The following is a 25,023-nucleotide window of genomic DNA, read 5'->3' as shown; positions in this document are numbered from 1 at the left end:
TTTTTTTTTTTTTGTGGTTTTACAATTTTATACCTTTGTTATATTTCTGAGATGGAAAGGAAAAAAATACACTGTCTGCTGTTACTGGTTTCAATCCAGTGCACAACAGATCGAAAGTGATCTGAACAGATTTTCAAGTGCACAACAGATCAAAAACATGAGGGAGTGGATAGGCACAGTGAGAAAGTAGAATACTGAATGCAATACCTGCAAAACTGTTTTCGTCGTGCGTTCCAGATTCTTTGAGCGTGTGTATCAGTCACCTTTATGTATGCACACACCATTTGTGTACATAGTTCTCTGGTTTGAGTTATCTCAGACCGGGAGTGGATGGCACTGCAGGAGTCGAACGTGGCATGCTGCTTAAATAACCATCGTGTGGCTTTTCTCTTGGACACAGATGGAAAGCACCATCTTCTCATCAAAACACACCCCTGGTTTCTTTTATTTCCAAACAAAACCTTCTCAGCGCTGTGGATTTTACAGTTGAGGTGTTGTTGAGAGACGAGTAATATGTTACCTTCATCGAGATCCCAGCTTACAGAAGACCGACACAAAGTTGCTCCTTTAGCTCAAGGAGCTTTCTTACCATTTCTCTTGCAAAGGACATCTGTTTCCCCCTCCAACTTCTGTTCTATTGCTGAAGGATGTTCCATGCCTTTCCCACATCCTGTGGCACAGCAAGAGTAGCAGAGGAGAGAAGGTTTGATTGCCAACATTGCTCAAGGTTTGTTTCTAACAAATTTTCTAATACAAATAAGTGCTCAGTTGGGATTATGATTTATTCAAGTACCTCATCTGTGTCCTGAGATAAATTGAGATCAGCTTTGCAGAGCAGCGCTCTGACATTCTCTCTTCCAGACACAAATGTTGCTTTTGTGTCCCTGACTGTGCTCTTTAATAATAATGCCCAAATGCATGATGATTTCTTCCTTCCTAGTCAGTAAAATAAGTGCCAAGCAAGTAATACTTTTCATGAACAGAGTGCTCAGCCCAAAACCCAGGGCTGAGGGGAAGGAATTTGAATCTCATAACAGAGAACAGCATCTTTCACATTAATTTTAGAATTTTAGATGTTGCTTTCTTGGTTGGTTTGCTTATTTATGTAGTGTGTAGAGGCTGTAGTGTGCTGAGGAGCTGTCTGAAACAAAACTGACAGGAAAAGTGCCCAGTGGAGCTGCACTCCAGACTCAGGCAGATGGCCAGTTTGCTTTGGTGGGAATTGTTGCACCAGGGGGAAGTGCAGAATCAGCTCTTTGGTGAGGCTGAATCTCAGATGAAACAAGTAAGTGGTGTAACTCCACTACACATGCTGAGATCTACACCACTGATGGATTTAGAGTAAGGCTTTTTGCTCAGACAAGTGCTTTGATTTTGTCTCGGTGATCACATCCATCTGACTTGCCTGAATAAGCACCTGAATAAGTGCAGTGAGTCTTTCAGGATAAAGTTTTGGGGTGGTCTTTCTCAAACTACTACCCCCCTCCTTCCCAACCACTAGAGTTTGGTCTTCAACCATGTGTTGTGTTGGATTGGGCTGTTGGCTCCTCAGGGCAGGGGCACTGTGTCCACACAGCCACTTGTTTGGAATCCTGTGTAAGGTTTTCAGGGATCTGGGTTACACCTCTGTAGTAATTGCAGCAAGCTGATGTAGGTGAAAGCAGATCAGGGCTATGGGGTATGGGTCAAGCTGATCTTGATGACACAAAGGGAAGGCCTGGTCTTCCTCCCTGCTTTTTTTACTTTTCTTCTTCCCACCATGTGTTCTTTTGTTGCTTTCGCTGAACTGGTTCTCTCCTCCTGGAAGTACAAGTTCAAGTGCTGCCTTCTCCTCCTGGAGCTGCCTGAGCTCACTCATCTGACAGCAAATTAGATTCGGCCTTCTGTTTGAATATGCTGTGTTTTTCTATAACAAAACAACAGAACTTTCCATCAGAAAGAAAACAAATAATTCTCAAAGTATGGTTAAAAATATTTGCTTGGCTTGGGTTTCTAAATAGTAGTTAAGCACAGTTCAGGCAAATTTGATTTTGACACCTTTACAAATAAATACGTAATTTCTATTGGCTTATAGGTCAGTCAAGGATTTGCTTTCTAGTGACAGGTTGTGCTGCCAAACACTGAGTAATGTGACCAGGAGCATGGTCAGAACCCAGTTCAACAGAGCATTTAGTATGGACACATGCTTAAGCCAACACAATTTTCAGCAAGTGTTCTAGATGCACTGATCTTTATGATTTTGAGGTTTGAAATAATGAGTTTGACTTGGATGCTCCTTGTGGGTCCCTTCCAGCTTGGGGTATTCTTTGATTCTCCGATGGTTATTTAAATACGAGTTATAAACTGGGCTGAAACCTTGGAGCTATTGGTTTCCCTTGGATTTGGGGGCAAATACTCTACGTGGTAGAGTCACATAATATGCCAATGCAGGAGAGTGTGAGAGTAAAAGAGAACTGAATCCCTCCAAGAAGGCTTCTGGAAATGTGAGACAGGAAGAGAGTTTTCTGTTCCAGGCCCATCACAAGAAGGAAATACGTCCTAACCCCTATTCATTTTATGTTAGCTGACCTGGAATGAACAGCAGGGTGAATCAGACCTATTTGCCATATCAAAAGCATCAAGATATCAGAGCTTAAAGAATAGTAAATCACTGCAGACATAAAAAACCCTGAACAAACCCAGCCAAACAACAAACCAACACTTTTTTGTATACTCTTTTGGCTAGGAGCTGCAACAGAGAAGCTCCCTCACCCCACACATGCTGCAGCTATTAATGGCTTGTTCTCTCACATGGGACACTGTGCACTAAAATGCATTCTTGGGGGTGCTGAAGTGAATGTTCATTTGGGTCACCAGTGATGTAAGTTTAGTTTGCTCTTGCCTGGCCCCAAGGGGAGTCCACATTTCCCTTTCACTTTTCCATCATCTTAAAAAATGAGAAAACAGTAACAAGCAGTTATGTAACACCATTCATCTCCTGGAGCTCTGTGAACAATTGCACCATGCTCTGTGTACAGGCAGGGCAAAGAAAAGGCTGTGGAAGGGAAGACTAAGCCTATCAAAGGGACAGGGGGTTAAGACAAGGCTAAGACTAAGCTGGACAGGGGCTCAGAGAGGCACAAATAGGAGTGCGCTTGGCTGGACTGGGAGGTCTAAAACATGGATCTTGGGGAAGAGGAAGATTCCCCCTGTGGTCTCTTGCATGGCTCTGGGTGGCTCTGCAGGCAAGGACTGGATGCCAGCAGCTGTGCACTGTGACCCATCTGGTGTGGGGTACTGACCACAGAGGGGACACACAAATCCGTCTTTCATGTGCTCTCTTCATTTGGGCTCTGTAAGGAGAACGTGGCTCTCCTGCTGGCTGCTCCCTGGCCTCTGCAGCTGCAGACAGTGCTGCTCTGGTGGTGCTGGCAAGGCTCTTGAGCTGCAGGGCACTGAGCCATTCTCCAGGCCCTGCCCTTCACCTCCCATTTGGGAACAAAGCACATGTCAGGGAACTCTCAGTGGGAGATGTGTGTGTGCACAAAAAGTCTGGCTTCTCTGAAACCTGTCATAGAATCTCTGAGGTTGGAAAAGACCTCCAGAGTCAGTAAGTCCAACCTGTGACCACTTTGTCAACTGAACCAGAGCACTGAGTGCCACGTCCAGTTGCTCCTTGTACCCCTTCGAGGATGGTGATTCCACCACCTCCCTGGGCAGCTCGCTCCAATCCCCAACCTTTCCTGAGAAGAAATTCTTCTTCCTGGTCAGTGTCAGTGAAGCTGGTGCTGAGGTCAAACGAGGAGAGTGTTCAGTGGCATGTGATCACTGAGCCGTGGTGAGGGACGAGCTTCCTCACTGACATCTGATCCAGCCATTTAGCGAGACGCCATGAACAGGAGTGGAATTTGGCAGAGACCTCAGGGTGGGTGCTGCCATATTTATGGAATTACGGAATTTATGGAATTACGGGGGGCTTTAAGCACCTCATCAAGACTTTGGCCTTGCCACTTGGCCAGCAGCGGGATGGGAATATTGTGTGGCAGGCAGGGTGTGGGGAAAGCCTCAGGAATCACAAGGCTGATCCTGTGCAGGGCAGAGGGGCAGCAAGGAAACTGGGAGATGAAGCTCTAGCAGCATCTGCCTGCCTTTGGCTGAGCTTCAGCCGTGTCACTTTGTGACCACCAGCCTCACTCAATAGCTACAAATGTCCAAAAAATGAAATAGAAAAGGTCTTTAGATTTATATACCCTATGACAGATGAAAATCATTGTTCCAACATCATTCTACCATGACTTTTGCTATATACAGCACTGCTAAATATTTTTTTTTTAGATTGTGCCATTTAGTCTTTTTGTAAGACTTTCTGTAATGTTTGGGTTTTGGTTGGTTTGTTTGTAGTTTGTTGCCTTTTTTTTTTTTTTTTTTTTTTTTTTTTAACTTTCTTTCTGTATGCATTAACTGGTCCCCAGTTCTCCTGATCAGCATGTTAAAGTTCTGATTCTGTGGCCTAAATTTGGGACCTCAAGGTGCTGATACTCTTCAGTAGACCGGGGTCATGCCATTCTGATATGAGTGTATCAGCTCATAGGAGAAATAAACACGGAAATTCTCCAGTAACTCTGTGGGCCCATTGACCAGAACTTAACTAATATATGTATGATGAAATATTGTGAGAAATGTGGTTATAGTAACCATTGAAATGATATGAATAAAAGCTTTTATATTAATTGGAATAGGAAAAAAAATTAAGCTGATAATGATATGAATGAAGAATTAATTGGAATTAGAAGTTTTGAAGGGAAACACCAACTTGTTTAAAGAAAAAGAAGGCTTCAAACTGACAGAAAGTAGGTTTAGATTGGGTATTAGGCAGAATTTTTTTCCCTGTGAGGGTGGTGAGGCCCTAGTACAGGTTGCCCAGAAAAGCTGTGGATGCCCCAGAAATAACCTGATCTAATAGTAAAATGAATATCCTTCCTAGATGGCAACAAAGTTTTTTTCCTTAGAGCTTGAGTTTCGTAGCACACAGTCTTTATGGTTACTGCAGAATTAATAATTTTCCAGATAGAATTTAGAATTTACCAAAAGCCATCTGCAAGTTGTCTTCTGTATAAATAATTCACAGTCATTGGGGGGATGTTTCCAAATAAAAATAAATCAGTGTAGGTTTTAACATTTGATTGACAAGAAGAAGAGAAAAAATAAAGATATATCTTATTTCTATGCTTCAACTGTGGTGTGCCATGGAGATTGTCATTTGCAATTTTGTGGAAAACAGCTGTGGTGGTATTGAAGTTGACATTGGAAAGAATGTTGCTGGAGAAGCTACCTTGGATGGAAACAGGTAATAATTTCCCTCAAGCCAGTGGTAACTCTGACCCTCTCTAGTTTTTTGATAAAGCCAGTTTGGACATAAATGTTGAAATATTAAGTTTCTTGTCTCAAATCCCATGTCCAACCCTGGCCAGGAATGGTGGTTTCCTCATCCTGTGGGCAAGGAGAGCAATGAAACCTTGCAGCTCTTCTCACGACAGTACAGCTGCATAATAAATACTCATATCAGGGTTGATGTTTCCATGAAGATTCTGGAAGAAAAGATGTGATTTAAATAGACTACACTGGTCTAAGGGTCTGGTGTGTAAAAGGAGCAGGTAGAATTTCTTCCTTTGTGTGGTTTCACTCCAGTGTTGGTGTCCTAGCATGTAGTATTTCCCCCAGAAAATACCACAAAATCAAAACCAAGGCTTACTTTGTTCTCTTCAGTTAGTAGAGATTAGTTACATTATACCATACTCAATTCTCTCAAGCAAGTTCAACACATTTCAAACCTCTCCTTCCTCACTGCCTAATTATAGGTAGAAATGCCTGTGACTAAAAAGGTGAAAAAGTGTTTGAATTATTTAAGCAACATAGCCTTATAATTTTTTTTTCTGTTCTGTTTAAAATGATTTGAAAATCTAATGAAGTGTGATTGAGTGTGATTCATTTAACATGAATTTGCAGAGCAAATTGTATGAGTTTCTCAGTTCAGCAAACACAGTCATTTTTAAGGTAGTGCTGCACAAGGGGGCTGTGTAAAGGAAAGTTATTGTGAAAATACATGGTGGTTTATTAAGCAAGAGAGTGGTGCAAAGAAGCAGGGAGTCTGGAGGGTGACAAAATTTGTCTGGGAAGGAATGCCCTCTAGCTTAAGCTTAGCCTCTGTGCTTTGAAGGAGACTGTGTTCTTGAGTCAAAGAGGAAGCAAAGGGAAGAGCAGGAATCCACAGCTGAGATATCAGAGCATTTGACAGAGCAGGATGGTGGCTCCCACAGTTGTCTCCGGATTTTAGCCAATGGGCAAAATACCTGCACAGGATTTCTCAGGATCATGTTTTAAAAGTCTGCTCAGTGCCTTGAAAGGATACAGGTACCTGCCTTAGGAGAATGTGCTGAAGTGTGGATGTAAGGCAGGTAGAGTACTTTCCAGAAGCCAACAAAATTTTGTTCAGATTCCCCTTTCCCACTTGTCTCCCAGAGTATTTACATGTCAGTGATGCACACTTACAAAGGAGCAGAGGCTGAGAAGTGCAGAATTCTAGAGCAGGAGAGAGAAATCTCTCTGGAAGGCTTGGAAACACTGGGCATTTCAAAATAGCATTTGCTCTGCTTCTTGCTAGTGGAAAATGGGGTAGCTCTGTTCTTAAAAAGGAAGCTGGATATTCACAGAGGGGGAGATACAAATTCTCATAGACGTCCTGACTGCATCTATATTAGAAAATGAAATGTGCCCAGGACCATTCCCTGCACTGAGGCCAGCTGGCAGGACACAGGCTGTGCTCCTGCTGCCAGAGGCTCTCTCTGAAACAAGGTGTTCGGCACTCAGCCCACTGGGCTCCCTTCCTGGCCTCTGCTCATTCCCACTTCGTCGTGCCTAGGAAGTATTTTGGGAGAGAGTGCTTGGGTACAAACTTACCAGTGTGACCAGGAACCTTTAAGTGTGGTTGATTGTGATTGATTGCTTGGGAATATTCCCTCAAACTCTTGACGTGGCAAGTGGAGATAGAGCCTTGCTTTGATGCTTCTTGCCCTCAGGCAATTGTTGGGGTATCTTAAGAGCTTTACACATTTCCCCCTGTCGGCCCATTCTTAAACAATAATCAGTCTCTATTCACTGAGAACAGTTATTCCTGCCAAAATCTGTTCTCATCTAATTCTGCTTCCACCTGCACTCATCTATATGCAATTCAAACTAAAAATCACAAACTCTTCCAGCTGCACACAGAGGAGCACAAGTGGATCTGACAGTGGGAGGGGGATGCTGTTGCTTTTGTTTTTGGCTGATTTCCCTGTTTGCCTGGCCCTAGTGTAGGCTGTACTTTGTGTTTCAGTCTCTGCGTCTCCTAACTCTGCTTAGAATTCCAGCTGAGGCCCTGGTGCCTGAGTGTATTCCCTGGTCTTGCTATCCAGCAGGATGCACCAAGAAATGACTGTAAATTTAAAAAAAAAAAAAAAAAAAAAAAAAAAAAAAAAAAAAAAAAAAAAAAAAAAAAAAAAAGAGGAGAGAGAACACACTGCATAGAAACCATGGAGCACCCAGCACAGGCAGAAAGTAGACCATCACTAGAATTCTTCTGTGGCTTCCAGGTGAGCCTACATGCCAGTGGTCCTCAGGTAATGGAACATGAGTTAAATTCAGTCAGAGAGAGAAGAAAGGGTGCATGTCTAGAACTGAATTTCCACTTAAAATCTTTTCTCTAATCCATGGCTCTTGACAAGCTCTAACTGCAATAGTTTAAGATGCAGATCTTAAGATGTTAATGCTGTCAACCATCCCAAGAAGGGGTTGAGAAGTAAATCCCTCTGAAGGGACAGCTAAGGATGGGTTGATGGGATTTTTCCTTCAGCAGATGAGTGGTCACATGGTTTAGTGTGGGTGTCATAAAGAAAAGGCCACCAGAATGTGGAGGTGAGGTGCACCACCTGGGAAAAAGTGGTGGAACTTTTTGTGTCAGGGTATCCCTGAAAACTCTGTTTATTGTGAGTTAATATTGGAGACAGGACACATAGTGAAATAGTAGAAAACATGAAGATTTGTGAGAAATCAAATTGTAATTCAGGTTCCAAACACATCCTTGAGGTGAGCAGATGCAATCATCAACAGAGCCAGTAAGGGGAGGAGGGCTTTCTAATTCTTTCCCAGAGGGTGAGCAGTTGTAAAGTCATTTTTGCAGCATTCATGGAAATATATATTTAAAATATCTCAGAAGCACGCCCTGCACTCTGTTCACTCTGTAGCTGTGGATTAGTCCTACTGAAATCAACTGGATTCCATTCCAGGAATCCTGCTCAGATGGACTTGAGCTCTGCAGTCACATCCTTTGTTTTCCTTGACTCCTGACAGCCCAAATTAAACAGAGATCTCTCTTAAAAGTGAGGGAATGCTGACAGCATGTGTTATGGGCACAGTGTGGAAACAATAATTTTCTTGCCTGGACTCAGTGGCCAGATGGCAGCTTGGCATGTCCTGGGTGCACTTGTGCAATGCAGGTGATGCTGGAGAGGGGTGTGAAAGGTCCGAATTTGGAAGAGAAAATAATCAGAGGCTGATGACTGGAACAAAATGCTCAAGCCAAAATGCTTTCTCCCTAGGGAAGCTCTCCCACAGCCAGATGCAGTGTTGTTCAGCTGTCTGGATTTCATTCCAGGACTGCACGTGGCTCTTAAGGTCCTGCCTGTGACTTTTTTTGTCTGCTGTTGGGTAGCAAACCCAAACAAACAGGAAGTCAGGCCTGAACAGGAATGTCACATATCATCATCCTCTTCTCATCCCTGTAAAACCCATTCCCATTCCCTGGTCTGATTTTCTAATTGAATTGCCATGGGTGTAAAATCACACTGTAAAATTTCCTCTTCTCATTTTCAGAGAGCCCAGAGGCAGGAGCCAGTGCAACATACTTGGAATTTGTTTTCCTTTTTAGAAGGGGCTTGCATTTTGGTTTTTTTTTTTTTTTTTTTCCTGGGCTAATGTACATCTGATGTCAGGCTCCCCAGATGAGAATGGTTAGACTGACATTGACATTTTTAGAAATATGTGCGAATGGAAAAATATCTGGGAGTGCTGCCAATGGCTGATTTTGTAAAGTTTTAGTCTCTGTTGGATAGGAACCATGAGCCAGGTATCTGTACTGAAAAGAAGCCTTACTCATAAAATGTCTTGCTCAGGTGTGTGCCAGACATGTCTTCTCAATTTAAAGAGAGAGCAGGAGTGAATTTCAGCAGGCAGTGACTCAGCCAGGCAATATTCAATTCCCTTTTCTGATCAGATGACAAACAGCCAATTAGCATCTTTCCCAAAGGGAGGCACAGCGATGGGAGAAGTTCCTGACAAAAAACGGATTTTCCAAGGTTTAACCGTGAAGTGGTGCAGACAAATCTGCCCAGCCTGTGGCTGTTCCTTCCAGTTTGGTGCTGACATGACTTAGGCAGCTTAGAGCTGAGCTGGTTTGCAGCGAACCAAACCTGCAGCTTTCTAAATCGAGCTGGTGGAATTTGGAGGATGAGTGCAGCTGATTCACAGCGCTGTGAATGTCAGCAGTTTTTATGGGCTTTGTGGGGGCTCTTGTTTGCTGCCTCATCAGAGCAAATGCCTTGTTAGCAGGTCTAGGCTCACACTGGGCATGGCACAGGGGTTAAGGCAGAGCAGGATGGGCTCTGGGGCTGCAGCATCAGCTCAGTGGGAATGAGCACCTCTGTCTGCACCCAGGGCTACAGCCAGCCCAGCTGAGCTGCTGGCTCTGGATCTCACCAGGATCCTGGAGCTGGTGCTCTGCTCTGAGGCCAGGCTGGGCTCAGGGAGTGGTGGGGTCCTGCAGCTCCAGCAGAGCTCCATGCTGAGCCTGCCCTGCTGCCCGGGGGAATCAGGATGTGCTGAGCTGCCCGTGGCTCGGTGCTCCAGAGAGCCAGCACGGCTCTCCTCCAGCTTTGGTGGGCACATCAGCCATCCCAGGACAGTGGCAGGGTCCTTTTGGGCACACCACCCTTCTCCCATCCCTCTCTCTCTTCTGCAGGCTCAGCAGGCTCTGTCTCATCACCATCTCCCTGCTGATTTTCATACTCCAGCCTGAGTGGATGGGGCTGTGCCTGGTGCTCTGTGTTGAACCATCATCTTCAACATATTTATCAGCCTGCTGGATGCAGGAGTTGAATGCACCCTCAGTGGGGCTGCTGGTGATGCCAGTACGTGCCATGGAGTAAATGATCTGGCCCCAGCAGGGCTCCCAGGGCTGGCTCTGGGGATGATTCCCCACACAGGGACACTGTGGCTTAGTGGTGGCCTTAGCAGGGAGTTTAGTACAGCTATTTTCACGCATGGTTGGCTGTGTGGAGCACTGCAGAAATAGGTTGATATCAGCTCTGCAGACAGCACTGGACTGAGCTGGGTTCAGTCTGGAAAAGGGTTTGGTGGTTTTTTAGTCACTTTTGTTCATCAGTAGCCTTTGAACTTGTTAGCCATTTCCAACTAACTTTGGCAAAAGGACACTGATCTTGAAGAAGATAACTTCTTTTTACAGCTTTTTGAAAGGTGCCTGGCTGCTTGGGGGAAAGAAAGACAGGAATTAAAACTGTTTCTCCTAGGCAAAAGCTGTAGCATGACCTGTCCTAAATTATTGCTCTTTCAGCACAGGAGAGACTGTGGTATGTTCATAGATTTCTCTGAAGTGCTGCAAATGCTAATTAGATGAGATTTACAGGGTAACAGTAAGAAGCAGAACTGTGCTTAGAAATAAGGCAAACAGTGCCTTTTATCTTGAGGAAGAGTTCCTTCTTTCCTTCCTTCCTTCCTTCCTTCCTTCCTTCCTTCCTTCCTTCCTTCCTTCCTTCCTTCCTTCCTTCCTTCCTTCCTTCCTTCCTTCCTTCCTTCCTTCCTTCCTTCCTTCCTTCCTTCCTTCCTTCCTTCCTTCAAGGTTGGGGAAAGAAAACGTTGAGCTTAAAGCTTGTGTCCTTTTCTGCTGCACTGCAGTGGTGAGCTTGGATGGGCAGGAGGAAGAGAGGGAAGGCTTTACCAGGGGAGAGTTTACAAGAAAAATGGATCTTTGCGTACATTCTTACAGGCTGTGCTCATCATGGATTCTCTGGATGAAACCTTTCCAGAGATGCCATATAAAATGTGGCTCGTAGACCTCATGTGTTGGCTCTCTGTGAGCAGTGAAGCAGCTGGGTGTTTTAAAAAGAAAATATAGGTACATATATATATTAGCAATGTGTGATTTCTGAAAGGAAAGTGCATCTCAGAGCTCTCTCTTGTCCTCAAAACTTTGGCCCCTGCAGGAAGTGCCATTTCCTGGTCCTTTATGGTGAGAAGGTTTGCTGTGCTTGGGGAAAAAATACCAGTTACTGTAAGTATCAGCTTGGGGCTCTGAGGTGATAGTTTTTTATAATTTGGGCCTTGTTTCCTCAGGGCTCAGGTCTAGGGCCAATCCTGTTCAATTATTTATCAGTGACCTGGATGCAGGAGTCAAAGCCACCATGAGAAATTTGCTCGTGGCACCAAACTGGGAGGTGCTGTTGACTCTCTACAGGGCCAGAAGGCCTTGAGAGGTTGGAGCATGGGGCTGTGAGCCATGGGGTGAAATTTAACAACAAATATACAATAATATACACTGGGAGAGGAGTGCTCAGACAGTTGAGCCTTTCCAATTGAAAATACTCTATTTTTTTGTTCTATTTTCTAAAGCTATGAATCACCTTGGAGAGAGGGCAGTCATGCTTGGTTGGTTCACAGACAGGCAGATCTGGGTGAGGATCAGAAGGCATTTGATGTGCTGCCATTGTTAAGAAAGGCTGCAGAATTTTGTCAGTGATGGATTTCTGATGAAATCTGTTCAAAACCAGTGATGAAATGCTCACCAGACCAGACACTTACAACATTTTTAACTTTATACCATGCAAAGCACACGGAATCTCCACCACACTAGTGGTGAACAGGAAGAACCTCCTGTTTGAAATCCAATTTTTTACATTTATCTTGTGATGCTGTGAAGTCTGACTCGTGATTGTTGAACGCTTAGCCTGTGCTATTCTCTCAAAGAGCAAGCTGATTTTGAAAGGTAAGAACTGCTGCAAAAGAGAGGCAGAGGCTCAAACATCCTCACCTTGTCATGGCTACCAGGTCTAGAAAAGTCTTCAGTGAAAGCCATGTATGTGTTTTATTTTCCCTTTATGTTCTTTTGCCATGGTAAAATCAGTGTAGCAGCCTGCTGCAAAACAAACGGAACGTAATCTGCCATTTTTTCTCTTGGCCATTTTGAAATAGTCTGTTCAAATAGCCAAAGAATGGCAGGCAGGCAGTTTGTGAAATCATTTTGCATGAAGGGATTTCAAAAAGCTTCCCCAAAAGCTACCTACAAGTTATTAACTCACATTTGGGGACCATCTGCCCAGTGGCTTTTCAAAATAATGCTATAAGTACACAGGCTAAAAGCAAGAAATATCTTACAAAAGCATATTTTCCAGAAAAAAAAAAAAAAAAAAAAAAAAAAAAAAAAAAAAAAAAAAAAAAAAAGAAAAATGAAAAAAGGAAAAGGCAAGATCTGCAATAACTAAGCGTTGCCTTTTGTTATACCCTAGGTGATAAATCAAAAGGTGTTTGGGAACAGAAGTGTATCTGGGGCTTTGCCACAACATATGTATGTTGTGAAAATCATCTTGTAGTTCCTGCTGCAGAATTTTGACCTATTTTTGCCTCTGTTACATTTGTTTGGGGAAAATGCAGTACATGTAAAAAAGGGACATTACTGTGCCTCTTCGGATTTTACAGCAATAATTTACAGCAATTTTTCTTTTCTAGAGAATGACTAGAGATTGGAGAGGTTTTTTTCTAAATCTCTAAGGCTTTACCTACATGGGAATACTTGGGAAGTGTAATCTGAATGGGAATCAGAAAAAAATAGTTCTTAATTACGATGACTCAAAATGTTGCCCACTCCTTTGTGGATAATCATATCTGGAATAAGGGTAGGACTGACTTATGTGTAACTCTGTCCACTTTGAAATACTAAAACAAATTTAATCTTTACTATTTTAAAGGAGAATGGCGGTGCAGGGACTAACCAGGACAAACATGGCTTTTTCCTAGGTAGAGAGTCCTCATTTTTAAAAGTCATCTCAGAAATCAGAGAGGACACCGAAGTCATTGCAGATAGAGATGCCATCTCCATAATTTGCTGTCCATAAAGGGAACACTTCAACAAGGTGCTGAGCGACATTTTTTTGATGCGTTGCATTCCTTTTATCACCTGTGGGGGTTGAGGGCCATCAGTGTCACCCATGGTGAAGTACAGGTGGCATTGAGGGTGACCTGTGCTTCCCAATACCAATTATGTCATATCACATTTCATAGGCATTGAATGAAGAGTAACCTAATCCTATAAGGGATGAAAAAACCTTTACCATTCTTAGCTGCAGAGCACTAACCCCTGGGATCAATCCAGGATGGGGATGATAAATATCCATACAAAAAGCCTGAGAGAATTGGGGTTGTTCAGTCTGGAAAACAGAAGGATTGGGGTGACCTCATTGTGACCTTCCAGGACCTGAAGGGAGCCCACAGGAAAGATGGAGAGAGACTCTTGACAAGGGCCTGGAGTGACAGGACAAGGGGCAATGGCTTCACACTGACAGAGAGGAGGGTTAGATTGGATGTGAGGAAGGAATTGTTCCCTGTGAGGGTGGTGAGGCCCTGGCACAGGGTGCCCAGAGCAGCTGTGGCTGCCCCATCCCTGGCAGTGTTCCAGGCCAGGCTGGATGGGGCTCTGGGCAACCTGGGACAGTGGAAGGTGTCCCTGCCCATGGCAGGGAGTTGGAATGAGATGGGCTTTAAGGTTCATTCCAACCCAAACTATTCTGTGATTCTGTGTGGAATTTGGACCAGAGAGATGCTCACTCCACCCTTACCTGATCCAAATTGTGTTTGGGCTCTGAAGGCCTGTTCTACTGTAGAATTGAATGTATGTTTTGTAGCTGTCTTCAGCAGACAGAGGGAGGATGAAATAGCTCTGCTGCTGGTTTTGGTAAACTTTCCCACTGCTGGTTGGACGGAGCAGGGGTTGGTCTGAGCCCTGTTTTGAACCAGTGGCAAAAAATCACTTCAGAAAAGGATCAGGATGAGGCAGTTACTCCTCACAGTCAGCTTGGAGCCTAAACTATGAGTCAGTCTGTTTCTGTGGTCTCTTACATAAGGCTGGGTATTACTATCAGTCCATAATGCTCAAGCTGGGAAAAATGGAGCTGGAGAAGGTGAGAACAATTCTAGGTGAATGGGACTTTTGGACTTTCCTTAAGAAAACTTACCTGGGTGTTTGCAATTGCTGAACTGATGTGCAAAGACCTCTTATTGCATCACAGGATGCCAGGTACTTACTAAACTAGCTGGAATAGCAATCTGTTCTGTGTTTTTATTTTCTGTAGTTAATCTGGATATTCCCTTCAGTGTCCTGGCCCTTTGGAATCCAATTAAGTTTTTGGCTTCTCTGATTACCTGTGTCACTGAGTTCCATAGCCTCATTACGTCTTTTGTTAAAAAGAATCTCCTTTTCCTGCTTTTATGTTTTCGGTCGTGGATCATTCACACATCTCCTATAAGGCTTCTTATTCAGTTTTGAGCTCCCAGCACCTAAAGCTGGATTCTGAAATGGGCTGATCCACAGATTACTGTAAAGATGATATTTTTTCTTTCAGTCTGTTTGTCTCCTGCACCCTGTCACTGTTACAGCTGTGACTGCGCCCTGCGTAGTGAACTCAAGCCTTTGCTTTGCAGGTAGTGAAACTCTTCACTGGTGGCTCACAGATGGAATTTAGAGTACTGTCTCTAAATTCTAAGTGGTGGCAGCCAGGTCTTTTGAATATTCACTGTTGGTTAAGTGTCAGGCTGATTCAGATTTAAATTTGGGCTGGCTTCTTTTTTACCAGCATCACTATAAATACCCAGAACGTGTTTTTCAGAACACAGACAAAAGTTTAGATCTCTGTGATGCACGTGAGGACTTTTTTCTTAGATGTTATGCAGCTGCAAGTGTTACTGACCATTTCACTCCGTGTTCACCCAGCTTCTTCCTCTTTCTCCGAAGAGCCTCAATATTCCTTTTTTCCCACCTACTGTAAATGAATTGAGCATTTGCAGACTCTTCTGTCCCATTTCTATCTTTCCAAAATAAATTTAAATATTCAGTGGAACACAAGCACTAGGCAGCCTTGCCTGGTCTTCTGCCATGATCGCACCAGGTGTGACACACTCACCAAGCAGGGACATTCAGCCTTTCTTTAAGCAGGTGCAGCCTTCACAGGGGCAAATCCCTTCCAGTACCTGAAGAGACAAAGGTGCAGAGGAATTTTTTACAAATGCAGTGACAGGACAAAGGGGAATGGCTTCACACTGTCACAAAGTAGGTTTAGATTGGATATGAGAACGAAATTGTTCCCTGTGAGGGTGATGAGCACAGGTTGCCCAGAGAAGCTGTGGCTGCTCTCATGCCCTCTCCTAAAACACCTTTTGTTCCTTTTCAGTTTGTGAGTGGCCTGGTTCCTCCTACAGCCACCAGAGTCATTAAGAGGACTGTCTCCCCAGGCTGCCCTGTTAGCTCTGCCAGCCTCCATGAGTCACACCAACACCTCCCACAAGCTCTAGCAACACCTGTGGAAGTCACACACTGTCAGACTCAACACTGCCTTGTGCCAGCCTAAATTTGCCTTTGTCACAGGCGAACTTGACCTGATGCAGCCTTTCATGAGGGGAGTTGCTGTTGTTTCAGTAAAAGCCTGTGTTTTTCTGATGGGAGGGTGCTCCTGGTCTACATCCCAGTTCACAGGGGAAAAATCTGTGCTCTCGGAGCCTGTGTAGGAGCAGAAGCAGGGAAAAGGCAATGCCACAGACAGATTGCTCTCATACTGCTGAACATACCAAGGCTGGTCTAATTAAGCTGGAGGTGAAAGGGTTAATCTAGGCCTTGCAATGGCAGCCAAAGGGTGCACTTTAGGTAATTGCCAGTGTCTGACTCAAAACCAGTAAGTCACAGTCCTGATGCAGTGGAAGACACTTGGTGTGGTGCCACTGACTGACCGGGGGTCAGAACTGAGCTCAGGGCTCAGTTTAGACATTTTGGACAGCGCGGTTCGAGTAGAGGATACTGATCTCTGCCAAGAGCTTACAACTGAATCCAGCCACCACAGAAACAGCTAGTTCCTTAGGAAAGTTTGTTAGACTTGTCAGTATTGACGCTGGATTTCAGATCCAGTATATTTGCTTAATTACTCCTTTGATAAAACCCCTTATTAAGCAAGTCTGCTCTCCATCTGGTGCTGATCTGACTTAAAATATAGCAAGATTGGCAACTCATTAATTCATGGACAGGATAAGTATAAAATTTGCATAAAGCAGTTAATACTAGAAAGTACAAAACTTGTAGTTTCTTGAAAAAGCAAACTGTGAACCTTTCCTCTTAGTAGAGAAACTCTTTGTGAGAAGGAAAAATATCTCACACGTTTCTTGTGATGAGATATGGAGTTATGATGTTTGGGTTTTTCAGATTCCTTTCCCATTAATTCTTGTTCCAAATATAGGACTATAAACTTGTCATAAAACTGGTGACACTCCATGTTCAAGGCAAAATTCCTGCTCTTTAATGATGTGGTTTTATTTTAAAGGCTTTAATCTTACATCAATAATTAAGTGCTTTTCAGTGATGCTCTGAGCAAGGAACTACCATCCTTCTTTGTTGTTTCCAGTGCCAGATGACATTTTTATCCAATGGTAGGCATCCATTTGCCATGAAATTGAGTTCCAGGCATGCAGTGTACAGATGTGAGGCAATTTTGATCATTTTTCTCTGGAAATTATAGTGATTATATACATTTTAGTATTTAGTTTACCCTCTGGATTGCAACTCCTTCTGAATCACTAGAAGGAAATCACACTAGTTTTATGGGGTTTTTTTCTGGAATATTAAAAATCTTGTTTAAAATTAATCACCCTGCTCCGGCTTGTAGGAACTGCAAGTTTACTGCTTGTGAGAGGTGGCAAAGAGCTCATCTCCCATATGATTGAGGAAACCTTTGCCAGAGAACTCTGGATTGAATCAGGAATGTTTCCATGAAAAACATATCTTCTGAGCATCTAACATCCTCCAGAAAAAGGAGTTCATGGAGAAAGGCCCGTGCTCTGCTGTATCCCATGTTCCAGTTGACAAAAGTGTCCCTGCATCTTCCTTTCCTTGCATTTGGAGAAGAGTGGGAGAAAGTGCAGAGACCAACTCCATGTGAAGGAAAGCTGCTCTTTGCAAGTTATTTCCTGACAGTTCTGAGTGATTGCTTTCATGGAATCCTTAGGGCTGGAAGGGACCTCTGGAGCTCATCCAGTCCAACCCCCTTGCCCAGGCAGGGCCACCCAGAGCAGGTGACACAGGGACACATCCAGGTGGGTTTGGAATGTCTCCAGAGGGGGAACTCCACAACCTCCCTGGGCAGCTGTTCCAGTGCTCTGCCATCCTCAGTGGAAAGAAATTCTTCCTCGTGCTGAGATGGAACTTCTTGTGTTTAGTTCATAGCCATTGCTCCTCGTCCTGTCACTGAGCACCACTGAAGACAGCCTAGCCCGATACTCTTGACACCCTCTTTGAGATATTTTAATGTCTTTTCCTGACCTTTTGTGCACTTCAGGTGATCAGACAGAACTGAGAAGTCAGATATGGAAAGGGTTCCTCTTGATTCATAGAGTCCACTTAGAACAGCTGCAGACAAGGACAGGTTCAGAACAGGAGATTGCAGCTCAGGACAAGCCTTACTCTAAAGGACTGCTGACAGGTGTTTGACTGCAAAAACTTGTTTAACTCACTGGTACTGAAGAGCCTCTCATTTAAACAGAAAGCTCACAGCAGGATGCTGCTGCATTAACAAGATTTTCTCTGGCTGCTCCAATTCCCTTTAGCTTTTTTTAATATATTTTTTTCAGTAATCATCTTTCAAACTGCAGCAGCCCTTGTTGTCCTGAGGTGCTGACTGCAGTGGAAGAGATTTTAGTGGAAGCTCCTTCTGCAGTGTGCACAGGCTTTATTTCAGGTCAGTAATCACATCCTCCTCAGCCTCTCCTGGGGCTCTCGCATTGATCATCCTCCAGCTGGAGGAATTGTCTGAGAGGAAGGGCATGACTGTCGTGTTGAGGTCACATCTCTAGACTGAGGGTGGACTGAGGGAAGCTTCTGCCCTTTGGATTCGGGGGAGGCCTGACATTTGGATGTGGTGTGGATGTGCAAGCCCTCAGCCTTCCTGCTCCATCATGCACATCTGCCCCCGCCAGGCAGCCAGTTATGCTGGGGAGGGACAAAGGGAGAGGGCAGAGCGTGTGACTTGGCTTGAGCTGGTGTTTGGGTTCTGAGCAACAAAGTCTGCTGAATGAGGCTGTTTCACCAATAAAAGGCTCATTGACTGTTCTGAGTCATCATCAGCATTCCATGTGAAGGACTTGAGTTGATGTGACAGAGTAGGAAGTTTGCCCCGGGACAAATCTGGAGAACAAAACATCTACAGAAATAAAGCATGCTTTATGTTTTCCAGTGTTACCTGAAGAGCCAGATGGGAGCAAAAAGAAAAAAAAAGGAGTCCAGAGGATCTAAAAGGTTGTGAGAAATGGCTATTTGATGTCATTTGCTAAGTTTTCCTGTGAAAGCTGGAATAACACAAGGGATTGCAAGTGATCCTTCTGCTAATCTGACTCCAGAACCAAGTTGACTCCTACCTACCATCTCAGCAAAAAGGGGGATTACTTTGGCTAGATACTCTAAGATCCTGGAGAGCCCATTGCTTCAGTACCTGCGTGAGGGAAATCTTGCTACTGAATGGAATTCTCATACCCAAGTTAGGATTTTATTCCCCTTTCCCCAGATAAGCACCTTTTTTCAGGCAAGATATAAATATTCTGTGGACAAGGGTTCTTAGATAGCCTTCAATGAAGTTCATTTTTGAAAGTGGCAGGGCAAAAGAGCAGGCAACATCTAGAGTGAGATTTATATATTATTTTCTGATATGAATATATATTTTTTGAAGGGTGATATGGTGTCCAATTGCTGCTTGAAGTACTCCCTCTAGCCTAGAGAATATTTGCTTGTTCCTATGAAGAATGAACCTTGTGTGCTCTTTGCTTCTGACTGGTTAGGAAATGCACTCGGGAAGACAGAGATGGAAGTTCAGATACAGGAAAAGGAGGGAATTGTGATTCTTGAGCAGGAGCTCTTACCACTCAATGAGGAGGTGAGAGAAAATAATTATGCTTCCTCTGATCACCCTCATTTCTGGGAGGAGGTAGAATTGAGGTTCCTAACTAGCAAACTCCGTGTTACTTCTGGATTTCAAGAGAAGCCAGAGTCTAGGCACTTGGGGAACTGAATCCACTGGGAAGTGTGAGTGCAGGATTCTACAGTAGCAGACTGTGCTGGGGTTTAGATGTTCTGCATTTTGGATCACAGTAGCTATATGTGCAATTAGTAAGGATTTCAACATTCAATACCTCCTGTGACCTGGCCTTCCCATCCCACATCAGGGAACTGTGGTTTGGCTGTCGACCCTGCATGGTCAGCCTAGTGTGGCATCGAGGACCATGTCCCTGAGGTGATAACCAAGAAATGTGTAAGGAGCAGCGTTTTTACTCACCTTGAATTACATTCACCTGTCTTTCAAGTGCCCTTTCTCACCTCACAGGTTGAGCCCTGTACTTCTACTAAAGGCTGTGCCAGCTTTCCGTGAGATTGTCCGGAACTGGGACTTGCATCCAGACATGTCACTGAGGCTGTAAAAACAAGGAAGAACTGCAACCCTCACAAGTGCTGCAGACAGTTTGCTAAGGAGGCTGCAACAGCCTCCTTAGAAAGAGCAGGTATGTGACAAACCAGTAAATTCTGTTGCCTCTCTGTGTTTTCCAGAGTGACCTGGAGCTCCAGCAGGAGTGGCGCTCTCCAGTAAGCTCTCCACGTCTTCCCTAACACACCAGTGAGCCATGAGACCCAGGCAGAAATTCCAGTGTGGGGAGGGTGTGAGTCATGAGATGGTGAGTGAAAGAAACAGCAGGATAAAAATAACAGAGCCCAGTGTGATGCAGAATATTAATCTCTTGCCCTGTGTTATCCTCGCCTGTATTACAGGCAGCACTCTGCTGTAGCGTAGATGCTGTGCTGCTCAGAACAGATCCCCCCGTGCTACTCGCAAAGATTATGGCTCAGGATGCCAGATTGCAGGGACTCCTAATTCTCATGCCTTTAAGTTGGCTGAAAATTCTTAATCAAGAAATTCCTGCTGCAGAAAATATGCAATCAAAGGGCGCCAAAATGCCACACTGGTATTTTTCATATTTACACAAAAATGTCAATTTCAGTTCATTTGACATCAGCTGAAAAAAAATTATTTGTTCAAAATTTAAATGAGTAAAGTCCCTTTCATTTTCCAACCTTCTTTTTTTTTCTCTGTCTCCTTCTTCCTTCAAAAGGAGAAAAGAAATAGGAAGACTATGAAAACACCATGAAAAACCCACATAAAATTCAAATTTAATTCCAGCTAACATAAATCAGTAGGGGAAAAATAGCAGGAAAAGTGGAATTGGTAAAATAAAAAAAAAAGCCAATTTTTTTTTTCTTAAGATGTGAATCTCTCTTTTTCTTCTCAAATCTGCCATCAGATTTGCTGAGCTTAGTTCTGAGGTCACTCACAACAAAATCAGGATCCCTTCTAGGCAGCATTTCCAGCTCAGCCAGTGTGAGGTTTCTAGCCCATTCCCCTTGACATCTCCTCTAATCACCAGGCAGTGATCTTCAGAGAGCTCTCGGGAACTTTGGAAGCCTCTTACTCCAGTATTTTTCAATCCTGTCAGGAATCTGGGCACCATAAAGACAGCAGGAGCTTTTCCTTTAACTTCAAAGGGTGCCAGCTCTGGCACTGAGGCTTCACTGCAGATTATCACATGGGGAGCTCTTCTGACAGAAACTGCCTTTGGTGTTTTGGAGTGAGGAGAACTGTTTATTTCATTTCACACAGATTCAGTTCAAAACCTTGCCAAAGGATTTCACTTTGCTGCTTTTTGTTGTTGGTGGTTTTTTTATATAAGTCACCTTTAGGCTTAAGTTCACCTTCAAGACTTTAAAATTTTACCAAAACTGGGGAACAGCCTTCTGAGACATGCAGAGAGGTGGCTGTGTGGTCCCCATGCTGCAGGACTCACAGGGTGAATGACCAATATCTGTAGGGCTCTCTCTCCTCTTTGCCCTTTCAGGGCTGCTTTATGAAGTGGAGGATTTGCACACATGCTGAAAGAAGGCACCATTCAATTGTGCAGGATTTAAGAGAGGGGGGTGTATGTGTGTGTGTGTGTGTGTGTGTGTATGTGTGTAAAATCATGTGATTCAGGTGTGCAGTCATGGTCAGAGTACTCCTTGCTCCTTTCCAGACCCCACTGAAGCCAACTTCTTGGATCCCACTAAACTGAAAAATCCCTTTTTTCTGCTTCTTTCTTTTCTAGTTTGTCTTACAGAAGCTGCCTGGGAAGCTACTTAGGAATAACTCTTCTGGTTTTAAATACTCTTCTTAAGCAATCTCCTGTTATTTTTTACTTTTATATTTCCATCTATTTGACTTATTCCCGTGTACCAAGTTCTTTTTATTTTCCAATGCATAAAGAAAGAAAGACTTATTTTGGAAGTTCTACAAAAATGGAAGTCATTGTAATCATGATTTGATGTCCTTGGAAGGCACTTTATTTACTATTTGTTTTTATTAGGACATTGTTTGAACGTAACTTTAAGCCCAGTAAGGTTCCAGGATTAATCTCCTGGGAGAGGATATTTATGGTCCATATTTTCAGAGAGGGAGATTGGAAGTAGAAAAAGGCTTAAGTATTTAGGCCTTGCTTCAGCTCTGAAGGCAGGGGAAATCTGCAAATAGTCACTTGACCAGTTGAAGTAGAGGGTGGCATGTGCAGATGCCCAGCTCCGAGGGGCACTTGCATTCCATGTGTGCTCATTCCAAGCAGAAACGTGGCCCTCAGATTGTGTGCATTACTGCAGGGGAACTGACCTATTTTTCTGGAGAGGAAAAATCTACCATAAAAATCTAATTTGCAAGGATTGTGGGAGTGGAAACAGGGCTGTTTTGGTTTTTTTTTTTTTTTTTTTTTTTGTTTTTTTTTTTTTTTTTTTTTTTTGTTTTTTTTTTCTCTAGGATAATTGGTTATGCAAACAAATTGATGAGGGAGAAACTCATCAATTTCCAGCAGGAAAACCACTGATGGTGCTCAGTGTCACTCAATTAATTGTAACACTCTTAAAAGGAAAGTGAAATAATGGTGAATCTTTCAGAGAATCAGAGAATCTTAGAATGGCCTGGGTTGGAAGGGACCTTAAAGATCAACTAGTTCCAACCCCCTCCCTTGGGAAAGGACACCTTCCACTTTGTCCTAAGCCATAATTTTGAGCCCAGTGTGTCATAATAATTTTGTGTCCGAATGGTCTTTCCTCCTTAATTACTGCAGACACTGACCATTAGGAAGACACTGCTGCAGAGTCTGAAACCAAACCAGCCTAATTCCTTGTTCTCAAGTCATCTTGTGTTGCAAGCTGCTGAAAAACTTCCTTCTGGATAAATAACTGTGATGTCCCCATCATCCCCAGAACTGGTTTTCTTCACTGGGATTGCTGAAACATTGGTCTGCTCCGAGGTTTCTCTCATAGAGGAATTGTTCAGCTCCACAACAAGAGTGGGAAAAGTTTAAATGCTTTGGGGCTCACTCCCAGGCACAAGATTTTATTATTTGAGCTTTTGTTTGGAAATAAATTGAGTTCTTGTCATAGATTGGGCATCTTCTCCTTTGGTTCTTACATATCAAACTGTCTCATCATTCTAGAAGAAGATTTAAGTGTTTGTTCTCTTTCTTTATTGGCAGTCATCTTTGTTTATTTATTTTGTATTCTTGAGATGTGTTGCATCTCTGGAGTTTGTATTTCTACTTTTAGTGTAAAAATGCTGTACATACAAGTGTAGAATGCATCTGAAGATTAGTCTAATTTTTCATGTGACTTTGACTTGAACATTTTTGTTTATGTTTATATTGCTATTTCAAATATGTGCATTACCTGTATTCTTTATGCCTTTTCCCCATCTATAATTCAATAAAATAATGTCCCCATTCTTCAGACTCATATCATGTGTGCGTGACAGTGATAACAGTTTCTGAATAATAATGACTGATATTTTAAATGTGTTAATCTACATTTATATCTATTTCTGTATCTATATCTGTATCTATATCTGTCTGTCACAGTCTGAAATTCTTCTGATGTGGGATTTGAGATGGTTGAAAAAATTACCAGTGAGTGATAAGCTCAGCTCAGGAATAATTCTTCATAAGTCCGTTTGGACTTGAAAGGTAGATTTTCCTGCTCCATAAAGGCTTATGTTCTTTATTTCAGTTCTCATCCATGGCTAAATTTAGATCTGGTATTGCATGAATCAGTGGAGTGTCACCCATTTCACCCAAAGTTTGTGTGAGGACAGTAGCAGGCCTGTGCAGCTCTTGGAACTGAATGCTGTAGAACCTGGCCCTACCTTGTGAGAGTCCTTCAGGCAGATTCTCACCTGGCATGGACCAGCCTCGTTTCCTTGATGTTAGTGGAGCTCTTCTGGTTTTTGCTCACTGAACACCTCGGAGTTTACCTGCACTTAAATGCAACTTGTTTTTGTGAATCACCAACTTTTTAAAGGAATTTGTTTGGTTGGGTTTTTTAACCCTCTCATGGAAAAGAGTCCCATGACCTGGGAGATCTGTGGGCTGATGCAAGCCTTAGGCCTTTAACTGGAGGACTTCATCCTTGTCACGTGGATCTTCCCATTCCTTCCAAGTCCCTTGACTTTCTTTTGCTGGATAGATCAGTGAGGTGCTCAGTTCTGTGCTGAGGCATAGCCCTGACTGACGTGAACAGATGCACAAATGGATGCAGGACTGAGGCTTTAATGAGGAGATTTCTGAGTCTCTGGGAACAGTCTTTGATCTTAGAGTGAACTAATCAAAATTCTAAGCGCTCTGAGCATTCATGGACATTAAAGTCCCTCAGAGCAAGGGCATGAAACCATTCAATGTCTCTCCTGCTTTGGGGAGATTCAGCTTTTTTTGGCTTTTTCTTTGGAAAAGATATTCACTGCCAGGAGAAACTCGAGGCCATTGTACAATGCTGGCTTTTTACAGCTGTAATATTCCTTTGGGTCTTAAAGGTTTAGTGAAGTCGGTGGGAAATTTTCTATCACTTTCAGTGCGTTGTGAACATGTCCTTGCTGCAAGTAAGACTCCATCAAATACAGCTGTTTACAAAGCAAAGAGAGAAGGACATTTCTCATCCTTGTTTCTTTAATGCAGTATGCCAAGCCTCTGTTCAGGATTTTAAATCACACAAATTGCAAAATTTTTCTCATGTAAAATGAAGGCTGAACCAACTCAAGCTGTGGGCTATTAACCACAAGGAATGGGCAATAGGACCTCCAGGAAGAAGCCTGAGGGTTGTGAGTGGTGACAGTGGTGTTGGGGACAGGTGACTTGTCTGACTTACCTACGCCTCCATGACTGAACTGAGTGGAGCTCTATTTTCTCATGTACCCCAAAATGACAGCTCCTGATTCCTCTTACATCTCAGAGGCATAGTGTACACATCTAGACATCTCCAAACAGAAACAAGATATGTTCCTCTAAACAAACAGCTGGGGCTGGCTTATAATTAGAGTTTCTATTAATAGGACATCTTCTTTCATTTAGGTGAGCTGCTGCTGCTCTTTTGCCTAAAGCATGTTCATTAATTTCTTTCCAGCTTCTCCTTGTCACTATTAGAGCATAGGAAGCAAATTCGTGGTTTAATAAGCTTGGGTTTCAGACTAGGCTAATCAAATAATTTTGATTCTATTTATCAGCTTTTAATTTGCAATAAAAGGTTTAATTTAGGTGAAAATATCTTCAACCTGAAAAAGGGGATTTTTCTTAGAAGTTGAC

At 43.2% G+C, this 25,023-nt stretch overlaps 1 long non-coding RNA gene across 1 annotated transcript; it reads left to right on the top strand.

Moving 5' to 3' along the window:
* On the top strand, positions 1-22,710 carry LOC136360918 (uncharacterized). Its single transcript, XR_010743546.1, has 3 exons — positions 1-727; positions 19,928-20,052; positions 22,522-22,710. It is a non-coding gene; the product is annotated as an uncharacterized lncRNA (long non-coding RNA).
* Positions 22,711-25,023: the final 2,313 nt, after the last annotated feature.

Source organism: Sylvia atricapilla, chromosome 5 (genome assembly GCF_009819655.1).
Source record: "Sylvia atricapilla isolate bSylAtr1 chromosome 5, bSylAtr1.pri, whole genome shotgun sequence".
Taxonomy (NCBI): Eukaryota; Metazoa; Chordata; class Aves; order Passeriformes; family Sylviidae; genus Sylvia; species Sylvia atricapilla.
The sequence above is the reverse complement of the archived record's forward strand: the minus strand, read 5'-3'. Positions and strand labels throughout refer to the sequence as shown.